The sequence below is a fragment of the Ambystoma mexicanum genome, chromosome 5q, assembly GCF_040938575.1.
Source record: "Ambystoma mexicanum isolate Mex_15411 chromosome 5q, UKY_AmexF1_1, whole genome shotgun sequence".
NCBI classification, from domain to species: Eukaryota; Metazoa; Chordata; class Amphibia; order Caudata; family Ambystomatidae; genus Ambystoma; species Ambystoma mexicanum.
In genome coordinates, this window is record NC_090933.1 from 989,804,277 (window position 1) to 989,827,423 (window position 23,147).

Below are 23,147 nucleotides of genomic sequence, written 5' to 3' on the forward strand. Positions count from 1 at the left end.
GCCGCGCCACCACTGGAGCGAGGCACTTGGTGAAACCCTGGGTGCCGACTTCAATCCGAACGGGAGGGCCTTGAACTGGTAGTGCCGCCCTTGGACCACGAACCTGAGGAACTTCCGGTGTCCTTTTAGAATGGGAATGTGAAAGTATGCATCCTCCAAATCCAACGACGACAGGAAATCGCCCTCCTCCAGCTGTCCCAGCACGTGCTGGAGGGTGACCATCCGGAACTTCTGTGCCTTGATGTACTTGTTCAGTTGTCGCAGGTCCAGGATGGGTCACCACCCTCCTGTCTTCTTTTTCACGAGGAAGTACCTGGAGTATACTCCGGAGCCCAGGAGCCTCTTTGGGACGAGCTCGATGGCACCTTTCTTGAGCATCGCCCTTACCTCCAACAGATGTTGAGGAACGTGGTTTTCTTTCCTGGCCACGGGAGGAATGCAGGGGCACTTTTTCGAAATTGGAGGGTGTGCCCCTGGGCCAGGGCATCCAGCACCCAACGGTCGGTGGAGATGGACTCCCACACGCTGACGAACTTTGCCAGCTGGCCTCCCACCGGGATGCTTCGGTGGGGGCCCACCGCCATGGTCGGTTCAATCTTGCTTGGAGGACGCCTTGCCGCCTTGGCGACGATGGCGGGATCCACCCGACTTGCCTTGTCCTCTATAGGCTTCCTGCAATGAGGAGCTGGCCGCTTGGCGGTATGTAGAGGAGCCACTGCCGAACCCCTTGGAGGCACCATGCTTGCTTCCGGAGCTCCGAAAGGACGGCCTTTGTTGCTGGAGAACTCCTAGTGCCTTAGCTGTCTCTGTGTCCGCCTTGATGGCTTGGAGGGACTCATCCACTGTTTTCCCAAACAGGTTGTTCCCGTCTAACGGCATTTCCAAAACCTTGGCTTGTACATCCTGGCGTAAATCCGTCACCTTGAGCCACCCTCGTCGTCTGAGGCAAACGCCATTGCCTAGCTGGCGGAAACCAGTGTCGGCAATGTCCGTTGCCACCATTATGGCGTGGTCCGACGCCACCTCACCTTCCTGCAAGATCTCCAGGGCCACAGCCCTCTTGTCGTCCGGTAGGAAGTCCAACAGGGGGGCGATCTTGTACCATAACTCCCTGTCGTAGCGGGCCACGATCACGAGGGCGTTGGCCGTCTTAATCGTTGTTGCCGCCGACGAGATAACTCGTCATCCCATTGCATCCAGCTTCTTTCCTTCGCCGTCCGGAGGGGAAGTTGAGGTTGATGCCCCCCCGCTTTCTTCTTGGCCACCGCTGAGACGACCGAGTCAGGGGTCGGTTGCGCCCTAAGGCACAAAGGGGCCGCGTCGGGGACCCGGTACTTCTTCTCATACCGATCCCTCTTGGCAGGCGTCATAGACAGGTTCTTGAGAAGGGTGAGACCCTCGTCCCAGATGTCATCCAACAGAGGCACGGCGAGGACTGTCTTCCTCTTGGCCTTGCGCCGTTGGTAAAGGAAACCTACCTTCCTTCTTCTCTTCGGGGCAGAGCTGAAAAAGCTCAGATGCCCTGGCGATCATAGCGTGGAAAGACCCAATCTCGCCGGGCAGGGAGGCCCGGGCTGGAGGTGACTGGAGCTCCATCCCGTCGTCACCGCCGTCGTCATCCGTACCCGTCGTGGCCGTGTCAGCTCCCGTGTCATCTCCAGGTATGGGGGATGTGGGCAAAGGCTGAGCAGGCCGCGAGGGCTGAAAAGGCGGGGCTGGATGGGTCCGTCTTCTCTTGTTTGGGGGACTTCCCGACAGGCCTGGTTCTGGCTCCTCCGTCGGACCTGGTTCTGGCTCCTCCGTTGGTGGTAGAGGCAATCTCGTCCTTATCTCCGAACATAAGGATTGTATTGCCAACAAAATGGCCACCGAGTTGTCCTGCGGCTCCGGAAGCGATGGGCGGGACGGTTGACTAGGAACCTCGCCGGCGCCGCCGGCGCTCTCATCGCCCTCGTCGAAGCCCTCCAAGACATCAACCAGCCACAATGGACACCGCCCCCCCTTTTTCCACTGGGGTCTTCACGGGGGTCTTCTCGATGGGCCTGAAAGAGGCTTCCCTCCGCGGTGGCAGGGAAACTCTGGGCCCCGAGGTCGCCTCCACTGGTGTAGCCTCCCCAGGATGCGCCAGGGCCACCGCGACTTCCTCGATAGAGGCCTTAGCCGGGTGAATCAAGGCCTTCACCACCTTCTGCGGGCCTGTGGCCTTCACCTTGGGGGGAGGGTCACTGCCTCGGTTCCCCTCTGCTGGATCCTTCGAGACCGACCGGGGCCTCTCGAGAAGCTTTGCCGGGCTCTCGGCTTTCCTCTTCCCTGAGCCAGAGCGTTGGCTCGTGGTTGATGGTGCTGGAGAGGATGCGCCCTGCCTGGCAGCCGAGGAGCCAGACCGTTCGGCGCTCCCGGTGCCTGCAGACTCGCTGTGCTTTGCATTCTGTTGTGCCCCCGTCGCCGGGGCGCCCTCACAGGACTTAGAAGGCCGCTCAGACTACTACTACTACTACTTCTTCTCACCCGACGGGCTCTTTCCTTCCAGCCAGTTGGAGAGATGAAGATGTCGATCCTTGATGGTCCGTTCCGACATGTTCCCGCAAAACGCACAGTCCTTCTCCATGTGCGTTTTGTCCTCATGAAGGCAGTAGAGGCACTTTGAATGTTCGTCCTCTTTGAACACATTCTGTAGCTGGCATCCAGGGCAAACTCCGAACAGCTTTCCAGGCGTCGAGTTCCCTTTCTCCTGGGCCATGTCCCGGGTAGGCCACAGAAACTTCTGGACTCCTCCAAGAAGCTTAACTCGACGAAAACTTCACCCTTGAGGGGCGTAGAAAAATCCAAAACGGGTCCCCGTTGATCGGATGTAGACACGGTGGAGCTTGAGGCTCTATTTGCCCGAAAAATGAGAAAATCTCTTTGAAAAGCGCGAAAATGCAGCAAAAAGCTCGAGAGCTAAACACGAGGACTCCCAACACTTGAGCATGCGGTAAAAATCTGAAGATGGCTGCCAGGGGAGGGGCTTAGGGAAAGGGCAGTCATTGGCTGGGGGCAGTATGACCCAGAGATCAGCGATGGAACAAGTTACTTACCTGTAACTGTTGTTCTCCAGCATGGGTCTGGCATGGATTCACATGCTCATGAATATTCCCCGTCGTCAGGCTGGGAATCCTCGGTAAAGAAAAAACCAGTATCAGTTTCGTTTCTGATCTGTCTTTCGTAGTAATAACCAATCACTGGTCTCTGCGTCATACTGACCACAGCCAATGACTGCCCTCTACCTAAGCACCGCCTCTGGCAGCCATCTTCAGATTTGGAAGCACGTGAAGTGGCAGTATGACCAAGTGAAGAGCCGCAGAGGGGTAGGCGGGAGGGTTCGCATGTGAATCCATGCCAGACCCATGCTGGAGAACAACAGTTACAGGTAAGTAACTTGTTCCTTCTCCAGCATGGGGTCTGGCATGGATTCACATGCTCATGAATAAAGAATACATAGCAGTACACACATGCACAACCACGGGAGGTGGCAAAGGCTCAACATTAAGCATCACATCAACTCAACATTAAGCATCTTACCTCCTCACCAGGCTCACCTCAGGCGAACAGGTTGCGCAGCACTGCTTGGCCGACCCTGGACTCCTCCCTGGAATCCCGGTCGACGCAGTAGAATTTCGTGAAGGTGTGCGTCGACCTCCACGTAGCAGCCCTGCATATGTCCAGCAGGGGCACACCAGATAGGAACGCCGTGGTAGCTGCGATCGCTCTGGTGGAATGGGCTCTCGGACGGACGGCCAGGCAGCGGTCGGTTTGCCAACCGGTGACAGCACATGATACAGCCGGAGAGCCATCTGGAGATGGAAGCCTTCGAGAGAGCCTTCCCCTGATTGACAGGTCCAAAGTTCACAAAGAGTTGTGACGTCTTCCGAAAACCCTTCGTGCGGTCCACGTAGAACTTCAGCGCTCTAGCTACATCCAGCGAGTGCAAAGTCCTCTCAGCCGGCGACGAAGGCGACGGGAAGAACACAGGTAACACCAAGGGTTCGTTGAGATGGAAGTCCGACGGTACCTTGGGCATGAAGGAGGGGTGCGTCCTGAGCACTACCCTCGTGTCGTGGAAAGTCAAGTACGGGGCCTTGCAGGAAAGGGCCTGGATCTCTCCCACTCGTCGTGCGGAGGTGATGGCCACAAGAAAAGCTGTTTTCCACGATAGAAACTTCAACGGGGCCGAGTGCAGAGGCTCGAACGGAGGTCCCAAGAGCTTGGTCAGCACCACGTTGAGCTCCCACGCCGGGGCCGGGGCCTTCACCGGCGGGAACGATCTGAACAGTCCCTTCATGAACTCTTTCACCAGACGATGAGACCACAAGGACGTCCGGCCCGTGGTTCTGGTGTATCGGGAGATCGCAGCAAGATGAATCTTGATGGACGCATGTGCCAGACCAGCTTTGGCCAGCGTCAGCAGGTACGGCAGTACTTGGGGAGCCGTAATCCGTAGAGGGTTAATCTTCTGTGCGTGGCACCAGACAGAGAACCTCTTCCATTTGTGTCCGTAGCATTTAAGAGTCGAGGACGCCCTGGCCTTTGCAAGAACCTCTCTGCAATCGGCCGGTATGTCGTATCCTCCAAACTCTAGTGCTGCAGGAGCCAGGCCTGCAAGTTCAGCGACTTCGGGTCGTGGTGGAGGATGGCGCCTCCTTCCCTGGAGAGTAGATCCGCGTCCGCCGGCAGCTTGATCGGCGGGGACGCTGACAAGTCCAGAAGGTCCGGGAACCATATCTGCCTCGGCCACGCAGGTGCGACGAGGATCATCCTGCACCGTGACCTCTTGAGCTGGTTGACGAGCCGGATTAGCAGAGGCAAGGGAGGGAACGCGTAGAGGAACAGGCCCTCCCAGGGGAACGAGAAAGCATCGCCCATGCTCCTCGTCTGGGGAAACCTGCTGGCGAACCTCCGGCACTTGGTGTTCGTCGCCGTCGCGAACAGGTCGATCTGGGGTGTGCCCCACCGTCGGAAGAGGCGATCCACCAGATCCTGCCGTAGTTCCCACTCGTGGCACGAGCGCAGCTCCCTGCTGAGTGAGTCGGCGATGGTGTTTTTTATCCCTGCCAGATGAAACGGCACCAGAAAAATCCCTTGGGCGACGGCCCAATGCCACAGGTCCTGCGCCTCCTTGGACAGCGCTGGGGACCTGGTTCCGCCCTGTTTCCTGATGTAAAACATGGTGGTGGTGTTGTCGGTGAAGATCCTCACCACCTTGCCCTTGAGGGACGGAAGGAAGGACCTGAGGGCCCAAAACACTGCACGGAGCTCCAGGACGTTGATATGTAGGGACTTCTCCGTCGGGAGCCAGAGTCCCCTTGCGTGCAGATTTTCGGTGTGCGCTCCCCACCCTTCCAGGGAGGCATCCGTGGTCACAGTCTCCTGGTGGGCTGGGGTCTGGAAGTCCATGCCCGCCGTCAGATGCGCGCGGGTGCCCCACCACCGTATCGCTCGTCGGAAACTCTCATCGAGCTTGATCCTTTCCTCGAAGCTGCCCGTCGTCTGGATCCAGCGCGCATCCAGGAATTCTTGCAACGGGCGCATCCGGAGCCTGCACATGGGAATGAGGTAGATGCAGGAAGACATCATCCCGAGGAGGGACTTGATGGACCTCACTTTGGCCGCGTCGGCCACCAACATCCGTTGCACCTTGCCCAAGATGGTCCTGGTCCTCTCCTCCGACGGGGAGGCCAGAAGGGACACTGTGTCGAGCCTCGCTCCCAGAAACAGTGCGACTTGCGCGGGCACCAGGTGGGATTTGGCGTAGTTCACGGAGAATCCCAGGTCCGTGAGGAGTTGGACGGTCCTTGCCGTGTGGACCACGGCGAGCTCCCTCGTCTTGGCGCGGATGAGCCAGTCGTCCAGGTAGGGGTAGACGTGGATCCCCTCGCGGCGCAGCTGCGCCGCCACCGGTGCAAGGCACTTGGTGAATACCCTGGGTGCCGACCGTAGTCCGAAGGGAAGGGCTTTGAACTGGTAATGACGCCCTTGGACCACGAATCTGAGGAATTTGCGGTGCCCCTTTAGGATGGGAATGTGGAAGTAGGCATCCTCCAAATCCAACGACGATAGGAAGTCTCCTTCCTCCAGCTGACCCAGGACGTGCTGGAGGGTGACCATCCGGAACTTCTGCGCCTTGATGAACTTGTTCAGACGTCGCAGGTCCAGGATGGGGCGCCATCCTCCCGTCTTCTTCTTCACGAGGAAGTATCTCGAGTAGACTCCGGAGCCCCGAAGCCTCTTTGGGACGAGTTCGATGGCGCCCTTTCTGAGCATCGCCTTTACCTCCAGGAGAAGTTGAGGGACGTGAAGTTCTTTCCTGGCCACGGGGGGGACGCACGGGCACCTTCTTTGAAACTCGAGCGCGTGGCCCCGGGCCAGGGCGTCCAGCACCCAACGGTCGGTGGAGATGGACTCCCACACGCTGACGAAGCCCGCCAGCCGGCCTCCCACCGGGGTGCTTCGGTGGGGGCCCGACCCCAAGGCCGGTTCAATCCTGCTTGGACGCGGCCTTGCCGCCTTGACCTCCTTGGCGACGACGGCGGGGTCCGCTAGACTTGCCTCGTCCTCTGTAGGCCTCTTGCGACGACGAGCGGGCCGCTTGACGGTAGGAAGCGAAACCGCCGCCGGAACCTTTGGAGGCGCCCTTGCCTCCGCCGCTCCGAAAGGGCGTCCGTCGTTGCAGGACTCCAAGGGCCCGGGCCGTCTCAGTATCCGCCTTGATGGCCTGAAGGGAATCGTCCACTGTCTTCCCAAACAGGTTGTTCCCGTCGAAGGGCATGTCCAGGACTCTGGTCTGGACGTCCTGCCGGAAGTCCGTAGCTTTGAGCCATCCACGACGTCGAAGGCAAACACCGTTGCCCAGCTGGCGGAATCCAGTGTCGGCGATGTCCGTCGCCACGGTGATGGCGTGGTCCGAGGCCACCTCACCTTCCTGCAGGATCTCAAGGGCCTCCGCCCTCTTGTCGTCCGGCAGAAAATCCAGCAGGGGAGCCATCTTGTACCAGAGCTCCCTGTCGTAGCGGGCCACGATAGCCAAGGCGTTGGCCGCTTTAATCGTCGTCGCTGCCGACGAGATGACTCTACGCCCCATAGTATCCAATTTCTTTCCCTCGCCGTCCGGCGGGGAAGTCGATGTGGAGGCCGCACCCCCCCCGCTTTCTTCCTGGCTGCCGCGGAGACGACGGAGTCCGGGGTAGGCTGCGCCCGGAGGCATAGGGGGGCCGTGTCCGGGACCCGGTACTTTTTCTCGTACCGGTCTCTTCTAGCTGGCGTCGTGGAAGGGTTCTTGAGGAGGGAAAGGCCCTCATCCCAAATGTCGTCCAACAGAGGCACTGCGAGGACCGTCTTCCTCTTGGCCTCGCGCCGCTGATAAAGGAAGCCTTCCTTTTTCTTCTCCTCAGGGCAGAGTTGGAAAAGCTCGGAAGCCCTGGAGATCATGGAGTGGAAAGATCCGATCTCGTCGGGCGGAGAGGCCCTGGTGGGAGGCGACGACGGAAAATCCTCGTCGTATGCCTCGTCGTCCGTACCCGTCGCTGCCGTGTCAGTCCCCGTATCATCCCCTCGGGTGGACGGGGAGGAGGGCTGGAAGGGGCGCGACGGTTGAAAAGGAGGTGGTGGATGGATCCTTCTTTTCTTGGTAGGGGGAACACCAGAAGGTCCCGGTTCTGGATCCCCCGACGGGAGAGGTTCCTCCGTCGGTAACGGTAGCCTCGTCCTTATCTCGGAGCATAAGGACTGTATGGCCAACAAAATGGCCGCCGAGTTGTCTTGCGGCGCTAGCAGAGGGGAATCCGACGGGCGAGCAGGGGCCCCGTCGGTATCCTCGACGATGTCGTCGTCGTCACCTGCGTCGGGGTCCATTCCGACGGGCTGGCCTTCTTCCACGCCTAGGCCGTGGCTTAAGACCTCGATCAGCTCCTCTTCTGAGGTTGAGGCCGACTCTACGACGACGCCCTGCCCCCCCTTCTTCTTCCCCACGGAGGGTTTCACGGGGGTCCTATCGATGGGCACAAAGGAAGACTCCCTCCGAGGAGGCAGGGAGATTCTGGGCCCTGAGGTCGCCACCACTGGTGCAGCCACCACAGGCTGAGCCAGGGCCGCCGCGACCGTTTCGATAGAGGGCTTGGTCGGATGGATCAAGGCCTTCACCACCTTAGGTGCGCTCACCGCCTTATCCTTGAGGGAGGGGGCACTGCCACGCTCCTCCTCTGCCTTAGAGCTCGACCGGGGCCTCTCCAGGAGCTTCGCCGGGTGCTCGGCCTTCCTCTTACCCGACCCAGAGCGTTGGCTCGTGGTTGATGGTGCCGGGGAGGGTGCGCCCTGCCTGGCGCCCGTAGAGCCCGACCGTTCGGCGCTCCCGGTGCCAGCGGACTCGCGGTGCTTGGCCTTATGTTGGGCCCCCGTCGCCGGGGCGCCCTCAAAGGTCTTAGAAGACCGCTCGGATTTCTTCTTCTTCTCGCCAGACGGGCTCTTACCCTCCAGCCAGTTGGCGAGACGTTGATGGCGGTCCTTCATGGTCCGTTCCGACATGTTGCCGCAAAACGCACAGTCCTTCTCCACGTGCGTCTTGTCCTCATGAAGGCAGTAAAGGCAGAAAGAGTGTTCGTCCTCCTTGAAGACGTTCTGCAGCTGGCATCCAGGGCAGACCCTGAACAGCTTTCCGGGCGTCGAGCTTCCCTTCTCCTGGGCCATCTCCGAGACAGGGCCTGAGAAGCTTCTGGAGTCCTCCGAAGTGTAGCTCGACGAAATCTTCACCCTTGAGGGGCACAGATGAATCCGACACGGGTCCCCGTTGATCGGATGTAGGATCGGTGGAGCTTGAGGCTCTTTTGACCGAAAGAATCGAAGTTTTTTGTAAAAAGCGCGAAAAAATAGCACTAACGCTCGAGAGCAATAGCACGAGGATCCCAACACATGAACGTGCGGTAAAAATCTGAAGATGGCTGCCAGAGGCGGTGCTTAGGTAGAGGGCAGTCATTGGCTGTGGTCAGTATGACGCAGAGACCAGTGATTGGTTATTACTACGAAAGACAGATCAGAAACGAAACTGATACTGGTTTTTTCTTTACCGAGGATTCCCAGCCTGACGACGGGGAATATTCATGAGCATGTGAATCCATGCCAGACCCCATGCTGGAGAATGGTTACTACTAAGAAAGACAGATCAGAAACAAAACTGATACTGATTTTTTCTTTACCGAGAATTCCTGGCCTGACGACGGGGAATATTCTTGAGCATGTGAATCCATGCCAGACCCCATGCTGGAGAATACATGGGATAAAATGCGCTTGTGGGCTACTGTATGTGGGCAAAACAATTAGATCTGTTAAACTACGAATAAGTGAACATCGTTCGGCAATTCGGAACGGGACACCTGATAAGCCCCTCGTAGCCCACTTCTTAGAGGCATAAAACACCTGTGAAGATATTTTCTGGTTCGTAATACAGACCAAGAAAGCACATTCACGAGGTGGCAATAGGGATTTGTCCCTTAAAAAACTGGAGCGGAAATGGATCTATGATCTAAAAACTAGACTGAACATAGCTGTGCAATGGAATCTTTTTGTCCACTATCTGGCCGCCTATTCCAATAAATTTTAAGTATACAAAAGTGTAGGTAGACTTTTCATATACCTCCACGTCTAAAGCTAAGACTCCCACTGTGCTGTACCCCATAGAGTCAGTTTTGCAAGTATCTAATCCATCCGTGGTATGAAACCACATACTTGCTGACTGACATATACTCAATGCAGATGGATGATGTAATTACCACTTCATATTTTAGGCCGGTTTTTTCAATGACATCTCATCTGTAGCCGGGTTACAGTTTACAGTCTAAGATAATATTCCGTTTTCAGAGTGCTTCACCTTCTTAATCTACACGGCTAGCGATGGACAACAAACGCTGTGGAAGAAGTTGGGCACATATATACGTTCTTTCTGCATCCCCGAGTATTGACAAAATAGTGGAAATAAATTTCTCGCCATTGTCTGATATATTATTTGCCATTAAAAGATGGCGCGCTGGTTCCGTGTTAGTAAAGTGTAGCACAGCTTAGTAGTAGTCCCATCCTCTCTGTCTACAAGTTGACAAGCAGAGAGGATATGACGGTACTGACGTGATAGTCAGGACGGTTATATTCCGTTTTCCATGTTGAATATCCCGTTTAAAATACGAGATTCAACTACGGTCCCTGAAGGTAAGCCTGTATCTAGCCCTTTCACTCACTCTTCTAAACTATAAAAGACGAGTATGGTTTAACAGCGCAATTCACTAACTGGCGCGTTCATTTTGAACAAATACACGGTGAATACATCGAAAGCAACATCTGTGCCTGCATACGACACGCCAAGTGCTGTAGCCGTATTACTTCAATCTACATTTGTTAGATATGGACATAAGTGTTTTACTTTTAGAACACCTCGAAAGTTATGGGCATATAACATTTTTGCTACCATGGAAGTTTGATACCAATATATGTCATCCGCTTTGCTTCTTATACATCTAATGGTGCATTATAAGACATGTAGTCCTGAGTCCGCCACTTTGGGAATCAATTCATCTTTTTCACGTGATACCAGACATCCTGGCATTGCCTACCTCAATAATAGACGGTAAAAACTGATGTTCCGGTCTATTGCATATGTGCATAAATGGCAAAAATGTATTTGTTGACATAGTATCACTGACTCCTTATATGTATTTGTTTATAGTACGGAGTACCCCAGATGTTTGAACTTATTGTTAAGTCATATCGATAAGTGCAATTATCTCACCCTCTACACCCAAAGAAATTGATACAAGGTTAGTAGGACTACTACTCTGTTATTTACAATGCTCATGTTACCACCACCAAGGTCCCTTTTATGAACATTTCTCACACCCAGTCCATTTCATCTTGTTTTTAGATCACAACACTGAAGCATATGTACCATGCTTACAGTGTAATCAACCTTTCCCCTAAACCGGCTGCGTCCTGAAGACAGGTCCTGGGACACCACTGATGAAATCTAGACTACAACAGTGCTGTCCTCTGCCCCAGAAACACATCAGAGTGTAGACGCTGTTAAACCATGTCTTTTTTGTAATCCTGATATGGTCACATTCACTGTTACTGACCCCACGTAACCACTGAATGCATATGAATTACACATGCATTTGTGAAAGAAAAAGCCAAAAGTGTTAATTCGAGACCACTTCTTGTTAATTTGTCAATAATGTGCTCATATAATGATTTTTTATATGTTTTTTAGAGTGACTGTTTAAAAATTAAAATATGCCAATTTGATATAATGTCCTTGGTGGAACATGTAATTTAATGATATTAATTATTCTAGATTGAGCAGCTCTCCCTACAACTGTGGTGTGGTAGAGGTGGGTAGCTGGTGGTGAATGGTTCTTTTGTTTCATATGAACCATCCGGATCCATTATTACAGAGGAAGAGAGTTTGTTTAAGGTGGGGTGAAGAGGATTTTTATCCTCAAGCACCTTCAATGGTGTTTCTGTTCTTTGGGATTGTTCCGGTTTTATGTCCCTTGTGCCTATATCCACGGGTTTTATATAAGGTTCAGATACATCAGAACAACAATAGGCCATTACATGCTTTGGCAATTCTAAAACTTTCTCCCTTTTAATGATGAAATACTGCTTCTCACCCCAAAGGAGCTCCTCCCCACCCTGGGCTTTGTCTCCTCCCAGGTGATCCTCCCACAGGACACCACCCCCAAGGTCAGGAAGCATCTGTCTTTCTCTGGCCACCTGGGAGCAGACTTTAGGCAAGGTTTTAGTGAGGGATCTTTAGGATTCATCACAGTCCCCCGTAGAGAATTCTAAATCTAAAGTTGTGAAGGAGAAGCAGAACATATTGTTAATTAAAACCTTTGAAGTTGACCCTTTCCACAGAAGTACTTTGAGGTAGCAGTTGGGCCTGGCAAGGGAGCATACCAGGTCTTCGAATTTTGTGCCAATTGGTTCTGTGCGGGCAGGAGAGTATACCCATACAGTGAACTGCACTGGTTTGTCTTGGCTAGCAGGAGAGTATATCAGGCCAAGAGCATCTGCAACCATTATTGTGGAAGTGGTAAACCTGGCATGAGAGTAATTCAAGTAAAAACGTGTAAAGTATGGTGGTGGGATAAGACATATTACAAGGCTGAAGTGGTACCAAAACATCTTGACAATAACAATTTGAAGCTGAAGGTATGAAATCTGCTTGCTGGATGTGTTTTGAGAAAGCACTACTGAAGTTGAAGTGGTGCTAAAACATTCTGACAAACACATTTGCTTTAAATTTACAGAAGTTACGAACTATTCATTGCTGATGACAGGAAGCCATCTCAAAAATTTGACTACAAGTAGACGGAAGAAAGTGTTGTTATATAATTGTGAACTATCCTTGGATCCAAGTTGGAACTTTGTGTTGTCAAGTTGGATTAGGAAAAAACTGAAGTTGAACCTTTCTTTTGTTATGATACAGGATTTCCTAAACCTTTCTGAACATTTAAAGAACAAGCTGCTTAAATATGGGGAAGGTGAACTCACCCAGGTTTTCAGGAAAAGCAGCTATTGTGTTATGAATTATGTTGCTCTGTTTGTTCTTGTTAAACTGCCATACAATTCCTTATTGATTTGGTGTGTAGGAAAGGAAACCTTTTGTTAGAGTGTTTTCCTTTAAATTACGTTAGGTACAGAAATCCTCACAGGTACAGAAATCCTCACCAAGGAAGGGATAGTGAGGTGTTTATCCAACCTTTTTTGATTTAAATAAAGTGGCATTTGTAACTTTCAAGTGGCCTGCCTCGCATTTCTGACCCCTCACAAACACCCTGAGCCAATTTGATTGTGTTCTTTTTATTGTAAAAGGTTTATTTCAGTAGGATTTGTAATAATAGTATATTTATCATATTGTTTTATAGATTGTTCATAATATTGACACAGACCAAGGGATCAACAGACTAGTCATACCAGGCTTTTTAGTAACCAGGGCATTTATTATGGTAAACTGAAAACGAAAAGATGTGATTCTAGGGTGTGCAGCAAAACAAATAACTTTCTTTCAGGACCATGAACCAGTCTCAGTAGTGACCAAAAAAGAAAAAGGTCACTCAGTCTCACTACTTGGTTGAAAAGTCTTTATCATCATGATGTGGTTTTTCTACTTCTCGTCCTTGATACCTTGGTCACCACGACAGCTGGGCCTTCAGTCATCAGAAAGGGGTCAGTTGTCAGGGTATTGTACACAATTACCTACTCCCAAATGTTTGACCCCCAAAAGTTCAACCCACAATTTTCCACATATATATATATATATATGTGGGGGGAGGTGGGTAAAGTGAATAGAAAATGTATAGGGGGAAGGTGGAGGGGCTGTGGGGGGTCTCCCCCCACAAATATATATTTGCGGAAAATTGAAAAAAAAAAGAAAAAAAACGACTTTTGGGAGTCGAACTTTTCGGTTCGGTAAAATCACGTAGATCCGTTGTCAGTTCCTTTCTGATCCTATTCAGGATTATGTTTGGTATAGGAGTTACAGGGGGTAAACCAGGGAACCAGTCTCCTCCACCAGCCAAGGACCCTTCTCACAAGGCCAGGTCCCACTTAGCCCTCTTTGTGCTCTATCCCCTTCTCATCAACACTGATGTTCTCCCTCTTTTCCACCTCAACCTCTAGCCATGCGCTAGAATGCTACCCTTCTTCCATCACTTGACCACTCTGTCACTTTCTCTTCCTACCTCTATTTCTTCAACCTCCTCTCACCAGCAACCCTCCTACCTAGCGTCTACTACTTTAGACTTCTGTCAGCTCGTACTTTCTCGTTCTCCTTCACACCCGATCTCTCCTTTATTCTTTCATCACACCACCACCACCACCTCATCCTCCTTCTCCTGCTCCTCTTTTGCTATTATCCTTTGTCCTTCTGCCAACTCCTAGTTGGTCTCTATCTGGGATATCCTCTTCTCTTCCCCTCCATTGGCTCCTCTGTAACCAACTGCTTCTCTGATGTTCTCTCCACTCCCTCCTGCCCTCCACTGCTCTCCGATCACCTCATGTTATCTCTCTTACTCTGTCGGCCTATCCCCTCCTCCCCCGTCCTGCTTCTCTCCTCCTCACTGTTCCAACAAACCCCATCTCATTCTCCTGGCCTTCATCTTCCAACTCTAATAACTGCCCTGATTGGGAGTCCATTTTATATGTTAGCAGCTCTGGATTTTAACAGAAGGATTATCTCCATTTTACAGAGCTCCGTGATTAGCATGCTTGCTCTGAAACTACAAAGTTCACAGCTGTGCAAAACTGAGTTGTGCAAATCAAGGCCGGACCGTGGGCGTAGGTTCAACTCGGCACACACCGTGATCTTGGAATTATTATTGGTCTGTTCCAGGCCGGAACAACTCAGTAGGGTCTAATGAATTTGGTTCTGGTTGGTAAGTGATGCATCCATTTTTGTTGCTGAGCTACATATCATGAATTCTCACTGGGCACGCTCGTGGCCCCAATGATTGAGAGCACATCTTGCAAATGTTGACTCTGAGTGCACCACGTTGTCATCACTGAACATCTCAGGCTCACACAGAAGCCCAAAAAGGAAAGACACCTGCAGGCTCACAGAATTTAACAAACATCCTTTGGGGGTGCCAGTCTGGTCAGCTCTGCATTATCACAAATAGCAGTTGCTATTAGAAAATAAGTGGGGTTGGTTCCTTTCCCAACAGGGCTTTGCATTTCTACCAGTGATAATCTAAAAAAGGTTGGGGTTCTGTTCCCAGGGTGAGAAAGGACTCGGCAGAGCTATCTCGGTAATGGCAAGGAAGATTTGGAATGGAACGGGAATCAACCAGTACCATCCTTCCGGACCTACTTCACACTGAGCAGATGGTGGACCCCAGAGGCCCATAGTCTCCCTGGTTATGCACCTAGGCCTGAGAGTTTGCCACACAATCTTCCTGTTACTTACACTTCTCAGGCCATGTCTCAAACTTCAATCCATGCCCCCAAATATTGTTTCATGACATACTAGAGATCGGCACTCAATTTCTCATCCCACTTAAAGCATTTTTCTTACAGCGAGTACACCCGGAATACTCTGGTATTACGTTGTCTTATGTTCACAGATCCCATACAGTGCAGGCATCCCTATAAATAATGCCAGCTGGGGCATTGTTTTTGGTAAGGTAGCAAACAAGAAGGATCCTTTCTTGTGGGGCCAGCACTTTGCAATTCCCTTGAGAAATACCTTCCATAACTTTGGGAAAAGGGGCAGAGAAAGGGATGCCTTCGCTGACGATTGTGCACCTACTTGGATACAATCATCCCACTAAAAGGCTCAGCTCCATTTTTTAACAACACTAACTCTGATACAAAATGATTGGCAAAATTTAGAAAATGGTGCAAAGCCATTATACTTGAGGTGGGAGACTACATGATTTCATGAGCAAGGACAGTTTAATCAAATTGTGGGACACTAAGAAATGAGACGACATGCAGGGGAATGCCTCCTTATCCAGACTGATCTGCATTTGGCATGAATACCCATTGGCAACATTCTTGGAAGAGGATGTTTAAAAAAAACAATATGTCTGATAACCCAGAAAGACTAGTAAATGCCATCAGGTCTACAACAGCAAGTAAAGGATGGCTTCAAAAAAAACAAATAATGACTACATAAGTTTTAATGAAGGGACATAAGGAAAGCGTATACAGGAATTCAAAGGCCATCTTAAAAGAGAGTTGACACTAATTATGAACTTCAACCAATAGTCAATGTGAAAAACCTGAAGGTGTCTCACTCGCTAGTCCCCGGAGATCTGTCGTACAGGAGGCCAGGACACAGCCATTGCTATTGGTCCCAGTTCCTGGGGGTGGACAAGTGGGGGAGGATCACCTGGGCAAGGGGTGTTCGGGGAGTGGCAGTGGGGTACCGATGGTTGAGACACGGTATCCCCTTCCTTGTAACACCTTTTCCCCCATCCTACTCTGTAGGATATTTAGAAGCTATACCCCCCTTTCCCACACAAACACTTTCTTACACTGTAACAGACAACAGACTAACACCAGAGCCGTTTACCTGACATGTCCCAACGCACGGGTCAGGCAGAGTTAGGCAATTGACAACCACACACACCTGGCAGCCCTTTACCTTCCCCACGGGGATAAAAGGCAGAGCACGAAAGCACACTTCAAGCAAGGCCAAAATGCACGAGGAGACAGCTAGATTAAACCGGCAGTTCAAAACGAGAAGAAAGGCGGTGAGACCTGGAAAGACGACGAAGGGGGAATCGCACTTGCCCTTTTCAACTTAGACCCACAAAGCTTCCAAAAGGGAAAGCTTAAGACTGGCAATTACAGCTGGCGTGCGGAGCAGCTGATGTCAATGGTACACAGGGGCCTCCCGCTTTGATAACGCAGGTGAAGAGGCAAGCTGGCTACCGTGGTACTATAGTTGACTCAAGAGAACAAAGAAGCCAACGGGTTCAGCACAGCCGGCGTGTCGGAGGAAGCAGATAGTAAAATGAACAGTGTTGAGCCCAAGGTTGAAAGTAGCAACATTTTGAACGCAAGGAATCCGAAAGAGAAAGAACTTGTGTATGTGTTTGAGCTTTAAAGAAAGCCCAGTTGAGGTCCAGGTTCAGTGGGGTCCAGCACCACGTGGGCGCTTATTCGGAAGACTCTGACCGGGACCTGTTCTTTGAAACTACAAGCGCCAGAAGCCCTAGGAAAGGGTGGCGTTAGGCGTGGTCCTACAAGGGTTAGGTCAAATCCCTTGTACAATCGCCATTGCCAGAGGAAAGCTAGTGGAAGGGAACCCCGCTTTCCAATAGGATTGTAAACTGTAGAAAAAGGCAAGTGTGAACCTGACAGAGGGTGCCGAAAGAAAGCTAGGAGAAGAAAAACCATAGTTTCTGATGTAAAGATGCAATACATTAACCGTGTTAAAGAATGGATGTAGTGAACCCGATAGAGGGAGATGTTAGGGAGAATTCTCTTATAAGGCTAATTTCCCAAACCTAGTGAGTCCCCCAGCAGCTTTGCTGGATTTTTTTTTCTTTTCTTCTCCTGCTAAGAGTGAGACTCTTTTCCTCCCACTCTTAGGCATGATTTGAGTGTCTTTGACTCTGTGTGTGCTTATGGGCTATGGGGCTCTCTTTTTACTCCATAGGGTATCACCTATTTTTTTTGTGTGTGTTACACAGCACCCTCAGTGCAGTATCAGAGGGGTGACATAGTGACCCCCAAACATAGACTCCATACCCTGGGACTGACTACTGTCTCCCAGGGCATGTAAAGTCACCATTGACTTTACTAGTCCTAAATTGTGAACAGAACCAGTATAAACCATCATATTGTGGAAGTACTGGAAGGGGTTAATTATATTGCCCCTGGGTCTGTTTTCAAGGGGGCACTGTCCAGTCCCCCCTTGCCGAGTATCTGGCTGGTGGCAGTGGTTACCACGCAAAATATTCCACCGGAATATTCTCTATGGGATTTTCCCATTGATTTTAAACGCACCACTTTTTGGTGCAATGTCAAAGATACCGCCGGTTTATTTATTTAATATTAAATCCCCGGTTGGGTCTTTTTGCCAGAACTCTTTTCTAAAATGGCGTTTGTGTCCGTCTCTGTAACTCTGACCAAGGTCGAGCCCTTTGTTCCACTATTTTGGCGGGCTTCTCCACAGAAGCCCTCCAGATGGTGCCACTCTGTCTGGGTTCCACAGGAGGTGTGGAGGGGGGAATTGGCACCCTGGACTGCGCTGCCTCGGCAACCCAAGTCGCACTCTACTCTGATTGACCCAGTGGTGAGCCGCCCGGCTCACCACGTAGCATGTGTGATTGACAGCTAGACTGATGAATGGGTGTTTTTCTGCATAAAAGCAGGGCCTCTGGGACTGAAACTTCAGAAGCCGCCACTGGACCCAAGAATCCAAAGAGGGAAGAAGCTGAGCCATCTGCAACGACGACCCCACCGGTGAAGCCCTGCTGCAACTACCTCACCACTTTCCTGACAACAAGAGAAGATCTGCTGGACGAGTCTTCTTCCTCTGAGCTTGTGGGACCAACCAGTTCACCCTTTTCGCCTTCCAAAGATGTCTCTTGGTCGAATCGCCCATGCCAAGCACCCCGGCGGCCGGAAAGCCAAGCTTCACCACTTTGACCGCAAATAAAAGGAAAGCTCCTTTTATTGATGAACTCCGCGGCTGGTTTCATCCCTGTGCAGTGCAACGACTCCACGTTTCCTCCTCGACGAGATCCTCTCTTCCCCTGGTCGAAACAATGAACTGCAACCACTGCCAGGAACAGCTGTCACCACTGGAGCTTCCTCTCTGTTTAAGGTACTGTGTCCTGCCTGGCCTCCCTTTCTTCGGTTTGCCCCAGGTGACCCTTAAATGCTTGGCTTGCCAACTGGGTTGGCCCCAGACCTCCTAACTTTACCTTCTTGAATCGCCCCAACCTCTTTTGAACATTCTGCAAAGACTTTTAGTGCATTTTTAAACCGTGTGATCCTGGGCACATTTCGCTTTGCTCCCTTTTAAGTGGACCTGGCCTATGAACTTTGGCTCTACAGTCTATACTGCCTTTATTCCCTTGCTGAGAACTCCTAAGGGTTGGGACCTGTTTTATTTCTATGCTCTGCCTTTTTCTCTCCCTTTAACTGAACTATTGGTGTGCCATCAGGTTATGCGCTCACCTCTGTTTAACAAATCGTGGTGTTTTAATTCTGACTTGTCTAATAGTTAATAAGAGAGGTGTTTATACTTTACCTGTGTTTTAACTTGCTTTTGATTTAGAGTGCTAGTATATTGCCTAAAGTGTGTTTTAAATAAATAATGATATACTTTTTTATACAAAGCTCTGGTCAGTGTTTGTTTGATCTACTGTGTTTTTAGCCCTATTGTGTATCCTCTATATACTGCCCTACTCTTCTTGAGAGAAGTCTGACTGCTCAGGCACAGCTACCAGGTAAATCTGGGTGGTGCAAACTGCTACCAATTGGATTTACTGCTTACTCCTGTAGTCTTAATCATTTTGCAGTGTTCCCCAAGGGAACTGCACAGGATTCTGCCTAACAGGAGATCCAAGGGGCGAAGAGCAATCGGCCAAGGTACGAGACTATCGAAGGAACCTTTTGTTTGTTTGTTATTTTGAATCATCAAGCCTTCTACGAAAAGAGACATTTTCACGAAATAGACTTAGCCTTTGAAGGGTTTGACAATGTTGAACTTGAACTGTGAACCTTGTGCTGATGAGACCAAAGAATGTGCTGTGCTCGAGGGTCCCGCCTTGTTCCGTGCTTCAAACGTGGGGAAAGGAGACCCAGCCATACTATCCTGACTTATCATTTTGTGAATACTTCTTTCTTTTCTGGTGAACATTATCCCACAATCTTTTTGTAATTTAGTAGTAAGGATTGGCAATCTTTTTTTTTTTTTTTTTTTTAGTACAGGCCCTTTTTATTTGACAAGACGCGACTAAGGTCGTAGCTTGCTCCCATTTTAGATTTAGATTAGGTGTTTATCTCACCCATTATAAAGTTCAATAAACACCCTTGAACTGTGATCACTTGTGTCTGTCTTTACTGTTGCCACCATGAGTTCCTTACATCACTCACATTACCCTCATGATAAATCAGTGGCTGACTGTACAGTCTTGGATGCCATCAGTGAAGGGCTGTGCCTGCACAGTTACTATTCCAGAGATAACTTGTGATCATAGAAAATCCTTAGGTGGCTAGCCTGTTAATATGGATTTTCAGAATCAGCCCTGTGGAGAGATTCTAAGAGGCCACACTATTCTGATGAACAGGGGAAGAATTTAATTAAACTAATAGGGCAGACAAATTACTAACTACTCACCCCTGTAAGTAAATAAACAGTGAATGCAGACTTGGGAAGAAAGAGGTACTCTGGATATGATGACCAGGGGTCTGCAGATATCTTGCAGAGAAGTCAAACAAATCCATGAATATTTCTTAGGTATAATGTAGAAATCTTAAATGTCACTAGAGTCCAGAGAACAAGGACTGGGGACCAGAACCGTTGTTAGATGTTATGGTGTTCTTTCAGTGAGTCGAGCCAGGTTTCTCGCAGCTTTCAAATTTGTTGAATCGGGTTTAAGTAGGTTGAACTGGTTCGTAAGGATTTGACAATGAGGTGCAATCACAAAGCGGCAACAGCTCGAGGCTCAAAGAAGCGTTGAACAAGGGATAATGCTCAAATCAATGCAGTTTGAAGGTTTGAATAGGTCTTGGTGCAAGAAAACGGCGATTCAACTTTAGCAGCAAACTGACATGACTGGGTCCAAAGACGCAATGTTAAGAGCTTGGGAGAGGCAAACAATGTTTAGAACAATGCAGTTTGAAGCATTTTGATGTGAAGCACATCAAAGGCAGCTCTGTTGGTTCTTTGTAGCAGCTTCATGGCATCTGGTTCACTGACAGCAGCTGAAAATGGCAGAAAGAGCCAAAGGCAGCTTCTTTTGGTTTTTGGGTTGCTGTGAGACCTTTCACTGGGTCTTTGTGAAAAACAAGTCCGTCACATCCATTTCCCAACCAGAAAGATTGCCAGGGACACTTCTAGGGTTTGCCACTTCAGCGGGTAGGGTTCTAGATGCCAGTGTCCAGCTGCAGTCAGGCCTTTTCAACAGCAGGTTGCTGCCAATGTTCCCCTGTAGTGGTTAGGGAAAGGTCTGTACCCTCCTTGGAAATCTGTATCGTCAACCCAATGGCTGGCCACTTTGGACAGTCTTTACCACACCAACCCCAAAAAGGTTCTGGCAAAATATTATTTAAGTTGATACAAAGATGATTCCATTAGGAGTGAAGTCTCAAACCCTAATAGTAATTTTTGACACCACGGATTGGTCCATTCCAAGCCGCCTTCAAGAGAGCAATCCTTGCTATTCTAACAAGGGTACTTTCTTGTGATGTCAGTTCTTGAGTGACTGGTCTGCAAAAGGTTGCATCGGGGGCGTCAGGAAGGAAGTGTGGCATGGACATATTCAAGAGGACTGGACCTTTCCCCCTTTACAATAAAATCCCCCCTCCTGTCTGCATAACATCAAATGACTCCAGTAATGACCTTTGTGGTGTGACTTGCCCATTGTTTTGCAGAGGTCCCTTTGAAGCTCCCAGCATTCACCCCACCACTGGAGGAGGTACGCCCTGTTTCCCTAAAAAAGGAGCAGGATTTACCTCAGCAGAGAACAAAGAGCTTCCTGGGTCAGGTTCACCATCTGCTGTGGGTGGGCCTCCCAAGACCAGATGCCATACAGAAATGACTCTGTTGCTGCACAGTTACAAGAAACCAGTTGATAATAAAAATGACATCAGAATGGGTTTTAGCAATTTTAATTGCATCTCTTCATATGCAACTACATCAAACTAGATCCAGGTCTATATTTAACCAAAGTACTGTTACCAGGCCATGAGGAAATGCAGTTAATATAGTTTGAATCATGGATATCCACTGTTAAAGACATTCCATAGCAGTTGGAATGAATTGGATACCAGCAGGCTGTTAAAGGAATGCACATCGCAACTGCTGGTGTGTCAGACGGAAGACAGGGCCCAGTGATGTGCACATGTGTTAACTATACTTTCTTTTTAGCATGGAGCATTTGGAAAGTGAGGTCTGTTCAGCAGAGCTTCACATAGAAGAAAAAGCTCAGCATTACACACTTTTTGCAGAAGGCAGTCAAGTCACTACACCTAGCTCCTCATTTTTCCAACATGATGGACATTAATGAATCTTAATAGCTATAAATTACTTCAAATAATTCACTTTCAAAGTACAAATCAAATCATACGGTACTAATAGAAGCCGGTCTAATTAAGTCATAACAAATCGTGTGCATCTAATACGGCATCAGCTATTAAACTCGTCTTGCACAAGCACTGCGTGCCCTTTTTTTCAACATTACATGTCTAGTGTTAGCAAAAAATAAATCATGCTTGCAAACACACCATGCAGAATTGGTACAGTGCAAAAGCAGTACCCGCACAGCACAAAGGGGAACAACATTCCTTAAAAAAAGGAGGTCAAACCAATTGCAACTATGAATGTACTAATTGCCTATGCAGTAAAATGCTGCCATGAGTTTGAGAATTTGTTGAATCAAATTAGCAGTAATTAACTGGAACTACAGCGAAACAAAGGTTTAAAACAATCTGCAACGGAGTAACTCCAATTTAATTTTTATGTATTGCAGATGAATCTGCCATCATATTGACACTGAGACAGTAAACACATACACGCTTATTTGAATCATACACTCCCTGGACAGGCATATGCACTACTGGTGTTCCTCGATTCATCAGCTAATTATGACACCCTTGCCTATTAGAAATAAATAGATTTTAATTTGTGTCTAAAAGTATACACAGAGGGAACTATTCCTTATCAAGAGCTGATGACCCGTTCCTTAAAAGGCATGCGTGTTCAGCTATTTCACCAAATTCAGGCAGGATGGAACTAATCTGAAACAAGTGGAAGGGGTATGTTCCAGAGTCTGGATGTGTAGCTGGAGAATGCAGCTTACCTGGTTCATTCTTGTTTTGATATATCGCATTCAAGTTTGTTGATCTTATGGTTTCTTCAGTTGCTTAGCCTCCCAAGATGGCCACGCAGGAAATGTGTATGAATGAATTAGGAGGAAGGAAGACTGTTTCTCAGACCTGAGGAACTCTACTTCATTGACTTTATTCAGCTTGACATTCTCCAAAGTAAGCATCCCAAGGGTGCAGGAAAGTCCTTAGGTCCTCAAATTTCAGACTGAACTTTCACATGGAGTAGCAACCCAATGGAGCCCCTCTGAACTAGGGAAAGTATTGCAATGGGTGGGGTAGAATGACCCCGATAATCTAGATATTTTCTCTGAAACATGCAACAGGTTTTATAAGTAGTCCTCATTAACAGTAAGAGTTCCTTGCTGTCAGCAATAGAAAAATCAAGTATTGTCACAAGAGAGAAGTCAATATTGGAAGCCAATGATATCCTTACCAGTGATATATTTTTTTAGTAGAAAGAGCATGAAGACTGGGTGGATTTTCTTTTGGCGGTAGTGACCCAGAATAAGGGAATTCCAGTTAGGTGGTCAAAGTGGCTGTCCTGGGTGAATGTATCA

At 49.5% G+C, this 23,147-nt stretch overlaps 1 protein-coding gene and 1 long non-coding RNA gene across 4 annotated transcripts in view; one reads left to right on the forward strand and one right to left on the reverse strand.

Moving 5' to 3' along the window:
• NUDCD1 (NudC domain containing 1) overlaps positions 1-23,147 on the reverse strand; it is a 1,249,938-nt gene that overhangs the window by 83,779 nt on the left and 1,143,012 nt on the right. The window lies entirely within an intron of this gene.
• Positions 10,145-12,817, forward strand: LOC138497827 (uncharacterized). The gene is made up of 3 exons (XR_011278650.1): positions 10,145-10,227; positions 10,742-10,832; positions 10,937-12,817. It is a non-coding gene; the product is annotated as an uncharacterized lncRNA (long non-coding RNA).